We start from the raw sequence: 12038 nt of genomic DNA on the forward strand, positions 1-12038 counted from the left end.
GAAAACACATGTTGCGTTCGGTTGCGGACGTCATAAACCTTCTCACAAGTAACGAAGTGTGTGGACTCCCTTCTCTGAAGTTAACTGATATGAAACTGTGTTCTTAGCAGCTTGTAAATTGCTGCAATAAAGATCCGGAAGTAATTATAAAAGTTACAGCGCCTGAACTGAGGAAGCAATAAAGTGATATTTGGGAACGGAGAACATACAACGGGAATTACACTCAATATTAGCGTGAAAACTGATAATTAAAGTTTATTCAAAATTGCTCGAAAGGGAAGAAAATGGAAGTAAGACACAGGATAATGCGGTGTTCTATTTTGCACTTTACGTTTTCTTCCTTCCCTTACGAACAACAAAATTCACCTCCACTGCAACTAATAAACTTATTTATCTTCTGAGAATTTAAATTCTCGATGGATTTTTCACTGCTATTTTAGATGTACACAACAACAATGATCAACAAGGAATTGAAAAAAATAGCATTCACAAATAAAAATGCGTGCTGAACGTTACTTAAAAGATAATAGCCGCATTTACTACTACTGGAATCCAAAGTTTCGCAAAGAAAATCAGTTATTGTGTTATGATGTAGTGTTAAATACAGATTATGGGACAAAGCTGTTGTCGTAACGACAGAAAAGGAGTTACAAACGAGCCCTTTCAAACTCCTTATGAACACCGAGACACAAAGCTCTGCGGCTGGAGAATAACGAACCGTACGCTTATGAGATTCAACGACATATGTCAGAGGTAACATGAAGGTCTGAAAAACAGGCACTTTAAGGTTAAATAACAACTAAACTGTTTCCATTCTAGCGATTTTTGTTTATTAACTAGTTTTCGGCTTATTGGTCCACCTTCTGGAAAGAAATGACTAGCATCCGCAAGGGACTCCAGTTATCGGGTAACCAAACATTACAAACACAGGTAGAACGACTTGCACAGAATGTAAATTACACTTTCCGGAATGGGCAATATTAAACGCAATAAATAATAAAATACACAGTATGACACTAATACAGCTTATACAGTTAAAATGCTTAAGTTTGTGAGCTCATGACACTGTTTGAGGAACTGTCAAACTGACCACTCGTCAGTTACGTTGGCCACCAAACTTGTTTTTTAACATTGTAAATTACACTTTAGTGTTGGACAATATTAAACACTAAAAATAATTAAAATAGGCAATATTACAGTGCGATAAATATTGTCCATTGCGTACTGTGTAAATCACAACGTTAAAAAACAAGTCTGGTGCACAACATTCTGCGCAAGTGGATTGTATCTTTGTTCATAATGTTTGGTTACCTAAGAACTAGTGTCCCTTCCGGATGCTGGTCACTTGTTCCCTGATGATAGCCCGATAAGCCGGAATAAAAGTCAGCGGAAAAGAACAGATTACCTGTTATTCAGCCTTAAATATGTAACTGTTATATGAAAAACTGACGGAAGAATCTATAAATAACAGAAAACAGACAGTAAAGTATATTTTCTGTAAGCTGCTTTATTACACGCAATATTAACGTACTTTAGGCATTCGAAGTTTTTGTGCAATTTCTCGACAACATGGAGGTATGCAATAAAAGTAACAATAAACATAAGTTTTTGTTAAAACTGTATGCCGTTGTCGAAAGCTTTTTGCACGGTGAGCTACACTAACGACAGGTGGGAAGTAATAAACGAAGGAAAACAATGGAGAAATATCAGCGTTGTACAATCGTAAACAGCACGGTAGACAGTAAAATACATCTCTACGTGACGAAATATATATGAGATCAAAGCATATTGAATGCACCTATTCAAAACGACCCTCTTAAGTTCTAGGAAGATAATCAATTTTGTGTAACGAACTAATTTCTAATGCAGTTTCATCTTTCTTAGGATTTCTTACATGTGGTTTGTCAATAGATTTTTATAGTGATAGATATGATAAGTATAGTAAAAATTAGTTTCGTTGCAGCTGAAATTGACAAAATCTGTGTGTGAATAAAATTAGTGTAGTATATACACACACTCCCATTCCTTGCAGCTGGCGCAGTTTATCCCAATTTTACAGCAGCAACAGCAGCAGTAACAACCGCAGACTCTAACAAAAGTTCTTTGAACGTTCACTATATTATAAGTATTAATCTTAAGTTATTATTGTTTTTTTCAGCCCGAAGGCCCATATCATGCATATCTCTACACTATCTTTCGCAAGCCTCTTCATATATGAATGACTACTGCACCATACATCAGTTTAAACCTGCATACTGTATTCAAGCCTTGATCTCTCTGCAACAATATTCAGTCCCACATTTCCTTCTATTATAAAATTAGTTATCCTTGGATGCCTCGTGATACGTCTTATCAACCTCCTTCTCTTAGTCAAGTTGTGCCAAATGAGTTTTTCTCTTTCCAATCCAATTCAGTACCTCTCCATCACTTATGCGGTCTACCCATCTGATCTTCAGCATTATAATCGAAGACCTCGTCCAGAAAGCTTCAATTCGCTTGTTATCTGTACTGATTACTGTCCAAGTTTTAACTTTCTTACAAATCACCGCTCCAAACAAATACTTTCAGGAACGACTTCCTGAAACTTAAATTTATATTCAATGTTAGCGAATATATCTTTTTCAAAATAGCTTTCCTGCTGTTACAAGTCTGCATCTTAGATCCGTTACTGTAAATTAACTTTGCTGCCCAAATACCCAATCTCGACTATCACTTTAAGTGTGTAATTTCCTAATTTAATTCCTTAAGAATTACTTGATGTAATAAAACACAGGGTGTAAAGGGGCCTAACACACCATCAGCTTAACTGCATTTTATCAGAGTGTGACGTCATGCCTTCCCGATGAACTGTACGATTACGAGAGGCAACTGCGCAGTTCAAGGAGGCCGTTCACATGCGAGGGAAATTTCCCCCTAACGATAAGCTGTGCAGTTCCCTACGGTAAACGCACAGTCTTGTCATCGTCGTCGTGTCACCTGAACCCCAACTTGTTATCATCATGAATTCCACGAGGAAAAAAGTATGTTTATACTGAAGGCTATCGAAATCTTCCTTGTCTTTGGTATATACGACGGTTATTTGGAAACTAAGGTCCGATAGGTCGCGAAATTGAAACCACTGTGAAAATAAGAAGTGTTTTATTTGCTACAGTCAGCTACACGTTCCAGCTACTTCACTACATAGTCGCCGTTCCGAATTACGCATTTGTCGTAGCGCTGTACACGTTTCCAATATCGTCGTCATAGAAGGCACTCGCCTGTGCTTTCCGACAATTCTCTACGATGGTCTGCAGTTCTTTGTACATGCTAAATGCTGTCTTCATAGCCAGCATTCATGTAAGTTGTGATGAAACTCAGTGGGAAGCAACTGTGCGTGATCAAACACTTCCCATCGAAAACCCTGCAGGAGTGCCTTCATTGTCCCTTCAGAGGGTGGCCGAAAATCGCCATGATGAAGGAAACGAATGACAGTTATGTTGCATGGGCTGCATGACATCAGGCGAAATCTCTCACCATGCCTCATACTTGGCGAGAGTATCTACTTTTCTAGGTATCTTTACGTACTCACTCTCGCTCAGAACTGTAAAGAGCGACGTGACGCGATCGACGGGTATACGAGAGGCACTGTCCAACAAATCTGTGCAAAGCTTCGTCAAATTTTTTCCGTCGTTTACACTTCGTACCCGATCGGACTTTACCTTCTCAACAGCCCTCGTAGAATGTGTTTCAACATCTAGTCATGTAAAGAAATGAAATAACGATAAAAAATAACGGTAAAGTACTATGTTTGATGCAAACTACTGGAGCATAATGTGACTCACGATAATGCATTAAAAAAATAGCAACCTTCCATCCACTTTTCTGAAATAATTTAAGATGTAATATAGCCGCAATCACACAACAGACTGCGGCTCTCATCTTTGTGTTAACCAGTGTCACTTTAACGTCACGAACACAGCACGGGCGACAGAACTGAGGAAACGGAAACCTGAAAGGCAGCCAACAGACACCTGTCAATTTGAGATGGACAGATAACTGTGCGATTAAACTGTACGTGTGTAGGCTCCTTTAATAAATAAACCATACAAGAAAAGTGAACTGCTGCTGTTTATTAAAGCGTACAACAGAGATGCAGAAAAAGCACGAGGTGACAAGACGAGACAAAAATAACTCCGCGTGTCGGGTGTCGGCCGCAGCTGCGAGGGAGAGGACGGCCGAGGCGAAGAAGGGCGCTCATTGCCCGCGCGTCGGGGCCGCAGGGAGGCTCCCGGCTAAAGAGCGCCGCCCCCGCACCGCCGTGCCGCGCTGGCGCGACAAGTGTCGTTGAGGGATTTACAAAGACGCGCGCCGCCCCTAACAGCTTACTTTCTGCCTTTCATTCCCACTCCGCCCTCCCCCGCGACGCCGCCGTCCTCTTCCTCAGCTGAACGACTTTTAAGAGCGCATCTGAAAGTAGCTTCTCACCCCGCGCGCCCCACCCCATGGCACGGCGCCCCGGCGCCCCGCAGGATCGATGGCGCCGACACCCCCACCCCCGCGCGGCAAAGCGTCCACTCGGCCCACCGCGCTCGCCGCCGCCGCTGCCGCCGCCTCCGCTTCCGCGCCCCCACCCTGGCCGTCAATTGATTCGCTGCTGCCCGTCGGCGACCGCACAAACACGAGCACGAAATGCGCAGCTCCGATCCGACACCCTTGTACTGGCAGGCAGGTGAGCTCCGAGGAACACGGTGTCTCCTTGTCGTGCCTCCCCCCCCCCCCCCCCATCCTCCCTTCCCAAACTATCATCCGAAACAGATACACGACGTCCGATGAACCAGCATATTAAACACGTGTCGCTTAGGGGACAGACTTGTCTCTCTACGCAGCTTGTAAAGCAAATACGACGAGGATATCGTTTCTGGTAAACTTGTGTCCCATCAACGATGAAGTGGCGAATATGGCCCAAAGAAGTGATTCCCTGTGCTCAAGTCACGACGTGTTACCTCCAATGTGGGGCGGTACAGTGGAGCTGTGAGTGAATGCCCGGTAGTCGTCCCAATTGTGAAAACATTCATGTGTTGTTCATCAACTACAACAATTGTCACAGTACTCGGAGAAGCCAACGTCCCCTGGACCTAAGCAGTAGGCGGACTGCGAAGAGTGCGGCCGTCATCAAGCGGCACGGTGTCGTGCAGCGTCGTACGACTGGTGGAGTGATGAAGGCCGCTGACCTCAGCAGATGGTATAACGCTGGCTAGAAGCTGCCCAGCTGTACACGACAGAGGGCGCCGAGGCACTGCCTCGAATGTAAGAAATATTCGGACCAGTTCACTAATTCAATTCAGCATGTAGTTCTTGGCCAAGAGGCAGCAGAGCGCCTGTTCTAACAACGGAAGCGGCCAACCAGTATTTGATATCGATAGTGCTCACGTCCCGTGCAACAGCATCTTATGTGACTTAGTGCTGTAGCATAAGGGTCGTAAGGAAGGAAATTCCAGAATCACTAAATACGGACGGCATGACGCCCTAACCGCGTGACAACCACACGCAGGGCAGCTTCTTCAAACCTTCTAGCAGGGAGTTGTGCAAATGAAGCCGTATAAATACGATCCGCCTGCGCTATTGGGAATAGATGACGCCCATCGGTCTCAGACAGACTCGATCAAAGTAGGAAGCATATCGGACTTAGAGAATGTCGAGTTTAGTGGTACTTCCAAGTAATGAACTCACGTCGGTAGTTAAACACTTCCAATCAGTTTCCTGAGTAGTCCTACTGAGTTCAATACTCCGCGCCACTCAAAGCCGAGGTCAGGAAATCAGAAGGTGGCCCACCACCAGTTAACCTCATCAAATGGTTCAAATGGCTCTGAGCACTATGGGACTTAACTTCTGAGGTCATCAGTCCCCTAGAACTTAGAACTACTTAAACCTAACTAACCTAAGGATATCACACACATCCATGCCCGAGGCAGGATTCGAACCTGCGACCGTAGCAGTCGCGCCTAGAACCGCTTGGCCACCGCGGCCGGCAACCTCATCACCTTTCATCGTTTGGGGTGAGGTTTTCTGTCGCTCATCTAGCTGCCTCCTCACTCCCTCGCAGGATGCACGCGTGATCTCCCCGTGGGCCAAGCGCGGATAAGATGGCTCACAGCATTAGCAGTGTCAGCCTACAGGAACAAAGGCGGCAGCAAGGAGTCTGCCTCCAAAGTCGAAGGCGGCTGAGCGACTTCACCGCCCTGGGCTCAATCAGTAGGTCACGAGAACAGATGGCCAGCTGCGGCTGAGGCAGACCCGCAGGTGGCCCACCAGTTGAAGGTGTAGTGTAACGACGTATAGATTTGTTTAAATGATTTTCTTTTGATATATGACCATGTGTAGACTTCGTCACCTACGTCAGTTACAACCCACTTCAAAATTATTTATACTCTTTTTAAATTGTCTCAGAATGGTTCTTGAACGAAACTGTAAAACATCATTTGAGTCGTATGCACAGAATTACGTCACTCGGGCCAATTGGTTTGCGTAAACTTTTTCAATTTTAGATGTCGTTTGTTTCTCCTCAGAAATTATATTGATACACGTTATCTGATGTAATCGATATTAGGACCACATTGAATAAACCTTTTGAGATTCGAAGTCACGATGAACGCTGTCAAAATTCAATCATCTTGTCAAATATATTATTAATTCATTCACATAATTCTTCATAAATAAATCCTCGGAACACGTATTTCAACTTTAATAGCATCCACTAGTTTATTATCTTCCTACATACAGACGTGAACCTGAGCCTTGACAAGACAAAACTAACAGTATCAATAAGATTAAACTCTCTACGACGTCATTGTTGTACAAAACATTACAAATTATTCATTTTCAATTTTTAGAAGCACGACGCAACAAATCGGTTTCAGAATCTTCTGTCGCTCTTTGGCTGTCGACCCGCGACGTATAGTGGCCAGCAATTTTCTCTCCGGTCCCGGCAACGAAGATGCTGTCTCCGTTCGTTGCGCCGCCCTCTCCGTACATGAAACATAAAAAAATACAAAACTTTAGACACTTCACAACCATTGCAAATATTACAAAAATACATAAACAAAATAAACTTATATTCACCTGCAAACTGGGCTGACACTGGTGGATGGGTGACGCTTCAATTTCGTCCCACTACAAAGGGCGGCAATTCCACAGCACTGCACTCGGCGTGAACAGCAGGGACGTAGCTAGCAGCGGTGGAGTCCAAGGGTGGGGGTGGTGACTTGTTGATCCGTGTAGAATCGCGGACCGCCGTAGGACCCCACTCGAAGCCGGTGGCTGGCAGACTCCAAAAACTCTAACTAAAAATGACTAGTATTTTTTCTTGTTTTGCTAAAGCATCGTTTTCTATAACGTAAGCCAGTGAACCATGGCAGAGACGTGAAGCAATCAGGCGCAGCGGCTCTGCCTTTCTGTTGTGTCAATGCTATTACGCCTGCGGTCCTCTGTTTGGTCCTAGCATATGGTAACCGCCTCCAAGCCGCGAAGACACTTCTTGTCGTTTCACCATGTAGCCCCTGAAATAACTTCGTTTGGTCAGCTCGAACTGACCCGTGACCCGCTTCCGCGGCCTCTTGCGTTAGCCAGTAAATGTGTCTCAATGTGTATATGCCCAATGCACTATCTGTAGCGCAACACTCGCAACAAGCCGACTACTTACACTTGTTCAGACAATCTTTCTTTTTCTCGGTCAACAGCCATCTGACTGATTTCATGCGGCCCAACACTATTTCCTCTCCTGTGCCAAGCTCTTCATCTCAGAGTAGCATTTGTAACTTACGTCCTTTTGTTGGATATTACTATCTTTGTCTTACGATTTTTGACTAAATTAAAATGAAGCACTTGAGGGTAAATATTAATTCAGAAATTTCAGAAACTAATGAGTGGACATACCAATTTTGTGTGTGATGTGAGGGCAGCCGAAAGATGATAAACAGATACTCAGTAGTATTAAAAAGTTGCTAATTATTGCCAAGATGGGAATTTCCGTTAAAACTAAGTCTCCGTATGAATTTGAAAGCTTTCAAGAGCAAGGATACACCTGCAAGGTGAGGCTGGCCGTCAGGAAGTGTTGCAGTCTGCCTGACAACGTCTGGACTGGCCCTTCCACAACTGCCGCAAAAGACAGTTACGTTGAACATAAAAACTACTGCTTCTTTGGTCTGACGTTCTTTTTCTTCTTAGCAGAGGTTTTCAAATACACACAAAGCGAGCAGTGGATCTCACTTTCTGAACCCCAGAGAAGAAGTCAACGCTCGTTTCCACAACAGTTAGTCCGTCATCCTCCGACCCACATGGACCAAGTTTAGGTTCCGTGTTGTAGCAGTACCTCTGAGTACTTACGCGTTGCTAGTTTAGGGCAGAATTCCTGTTTTCAAAGATCAAACCGTTTAACCATGCTGTTGCTCGTTTGTCGCGACAACTGGATTAACATGTATTACGATGATAGCTAAAAGTATGACAACAACCGAACCTCGGAGTCATCAATGCTGCCACACAGGTAACGCTTAACGTCTGCTGCCGTCGTGGCATCATCCGCCCCCCGCCCCCCTCTCACTCTCTCTCTCTCTCTCTCTCTCTCTAGCTCACCCGCAGGTCCATCGTTTTCTCGTATATTTCAGCTTTTATTGCCCGCGATTTTCGAGCAGTGTCTACCCCCTCTGTGAAACAGTTCAACAGTGTTTTGGCATTCATTTCAGGGGCATCACACGACTCAAGTGACCTGCTTCTATTGAAAAGTGAGGGCTTTATTCAATATAAGTGTCTCTTCGAGTCTAAGTCTTTTGTTGAAGTAATATTGCAATTTCTCTACCTGTACTTTGAACGTAATCATAGTGATTAAGCGGAATGACAAGCACGTGAGGAAGCTGAGGCCTAGGCCAAGACGAGGACAAGAATTTGTAAGTAATGTGTTCATTTTAGCAACAGCAGACGTCACCAGACCAACGGTATCCACATTGTCTTAACACACGTTCAGACTCCCTGTCGCTTCTTTTTGTCATAGTTTCTCACATATCCCCCCCCCCCCCCCCCCGATTATGCTCAGGATACTGACTTCCTATCATTTCAGTTCACTTTATTTTCAGCATTCCTCAGCAACATAACATTTCGAACACTTCGATTCTCTTCTTACTCAACATCATCAATAATGAAGCCTCCATATCCTCGGTTTTCGAAATTTGAAGTTGTAGTTGCAATCTTAGGTTTGTGCCCGCTACTCCCAGTTGGAGTTTCTTTTTGTTGCTACTTTCGCTAATTTGTCAACAAATCATTTCCGGGAATACCAAGGTGGCTCGGGTATACAGCTGAATCTTACGGTGGTTCGGGAGCTGTGCGGGTCAAGTAACAGGTCTTGGATGTTAGCGACCAAACATTTTCTGGGGTAGCACTGATATATGCCTTGTAAATAGCTCATGGAGTCGCTACAAACAAGCTCTTTATTGTGAGAGTTTTAATGTAGCGCAGAGCGAGTGGCCATGGTGGTCTAGCGGGTACAGCACTCACCCGGCTCTGGAGGCCCCGTGTTCAACCAGGAGAGGAGTGGATACGTTTCCTCGCTCCAGTTCCTCCAGACGGGGCTGCGGGGACCGCAACACTTTCCCTTCTAGAAAGGCTGCACTCTACCTGAAGTCAGGCTAATTGCCCGGTCATGGGGTTGCGCTCTGCTGTGTTGAGACAGCCTTGCCAGAATGTTAAAAAAGGAAGTTTCGCGCTATCATTGTCACGAAGAAATGTTTTATGTGGGACAAATTCGATGTGTGATTGCACAAAAATAGAAATTACAGTACAAGGAAGAAGACAGTGAGCCTGTCGATTACATAAATTAGAGTGGCTAAACTGGCATTGTACAATGACCATTCATATTAATTTGACCCCTTGTCACAAGCCTGAATAGCCACCATCTGCAGCGAGACGTTTAGCAAATGACTCAGTGAGATTCAGGGAGGTGGAGCCACACCGACTTCAGTGCCATGGACAGCTGCGCTAGGTTTCTCAGTTGATGATCCATGGCGCGTACAGTCCGATCGAGGTGGTTCCGTAGAACCTCGACTGGGTTTAATCTGGAGAACTGCGTGCCTAGCGTAGCACATTAGACTCATCCTGGCATTCCTCGAATCAATCAAGTACACTTCGAACTCTGTGATACGTTACACTGTCCTGCTGGTAGATGCCATCATGCTGGGAAAAACAAACTGCACGTAATGGTGAACGTGGTCCCCCAGGAGAGACGCATACGACTGTCGATCCATTATGCTTTTCAGAATGACGATATCACTAAGGTAATACCACGAAAACATTCCACAAACGATAAAACTCCCACCTCCGGCCGTGTCCCTTCCAACGTTTGTTGCAGGATGTTAGTTTTCAGGCGTTCATGCCGTACACGCTATGGTCACCTGTCCGATGGAACAAAAAACGTGATTCAACTGAAAAGGCCGCATGCCAAGTGGGCATCCAGTTGCGGTATCGGCGTGCAAATTCCTGCCTCCGTCGCCGACGAAAAGCAGTCAGCATGGGAGCATTAACCACGCACCTGCTGTGGAGACCCATCCACAGTAACGTTCGCTGAACGATCAAACGGTCGTCGTCGTCGTTGTTGTTGTTGTTGTTATTGTCTTCAGTCCTGAGACTGGTTTGATGCAGCTCTCCATGCTACTCTATCCTGTGCAAGCTTCTTCATCTCCCAGTAACTACTGCAACCTACATCCTTCTGAATCTGCTTAGTGTATTCATCTCTTGGTCTCCCTCTACGATTTTTACCCTCCACGCTGCCCTCCAATGCTAAATTTGTGATCCCTTGATGCCTCAGTACATGTGCTACCAACCGGTCCCTTCTTCTTATCAAGTTGTGCCACAAACTCCTCCTTTCCCCAATTCTATTCAATACCTCCTCATTAGTTATGTGGTCTACCCGTCTAATCTTCAGCATTCTTCTGTAGCACCACATTTCGAAAGCTTCTATTCTCTTCTTGCCCAAACTATTTATCGTCCATGTTTCACTTCCACACATGGCTAAACTCCATACAAATACTTTCAGAAACGACTTCCTGACACTTAAATCTATACTCAATGTTAACAAATTTCTCTTCTTCAGAAACGCTTTCCTTGCCATTGCCAGTCTACATTTTATATCCTCTCTACTTCGACCATCATCAGTTATTTTACTCCCTAAATAGCAAAACTCCTTTACTACTTTAAGTGTCTCATTTCCTAATCTAATTCCCTCAGCATCACCCGAGTTAACTCGACTACATTCCATTATCCTCGTTTTGCTTTTGTTGATGTTCATCTTATATCCTCCTTTCAAGACACTGTCCATTCCGTTCAACTGCTCTTCCATGTCCTTTGCTGTCTCTGACAGAATTACAATGTCATCGGCGAACCTTAAAGCTTTTATTTCTTCTCCATGGACTTTAATACCTACTCCGAATTTTTCTTTTGTTTCCTTTACTGCTTGCTCAATATACAGATTGAATAACATCGGGGAGAGGCTACAACCCTGTCTCACTCCCTTCCCAACCACTGCTTCCCTTTCATGCCCCTCAACTCTTATAACTGCCATCTGGTTTCTGTACAAATTGTAAATAGCCTTTCGCTCCGTGTTTTTTACCCCTGCCACCTTTAGAATTTGAAAGAGAGTATTCCAGTCAACATTGTCAAAAGCTTTCTCTAAGTCTACAAATGGTAGAAATGTAGGTTTGCCTTTCCTTAATCTATTTTTTAAGATACGTCGTAGGGTCAGTATTGCCTCACGTGTTCCAGTATTTCTGCGGAATCCAAACTGATCTTCGCCGAGGTCGGCTTCTACCAGTTTTTCCATTCGTCTGTAAAGAATTCGCGCTAGTATTTTGCAGCTGTGACTTATTAAACTGATAGTTCGGTAATTTTCACAGGAAACATTATTGGTAGCCCCTTGATTCATCTGGGAGGAGAAAGGTGGGGGTGGGGGGGGGGGGGGGGTGCGTCAGTGCTCAATAGTTGCACGTCTATTCGGCCGTATACATCTCTACACCCATCGT

The sequence above is a fragment of the Schistocerca nitens genome, chromosome 5 (genome assembly GCF_023898315.1).
Source record: "Schistocerca nitens isolate TAMUIC-IGC-003100 chromosome 5, iqSchNite1.1, whole genome shotgun sequence".
NCBI lineage: Eukaryota > Metazoa > Arthropoda > Insecta > Orthoptera > Acrididae > Schistocerca > Schistocerca nitens.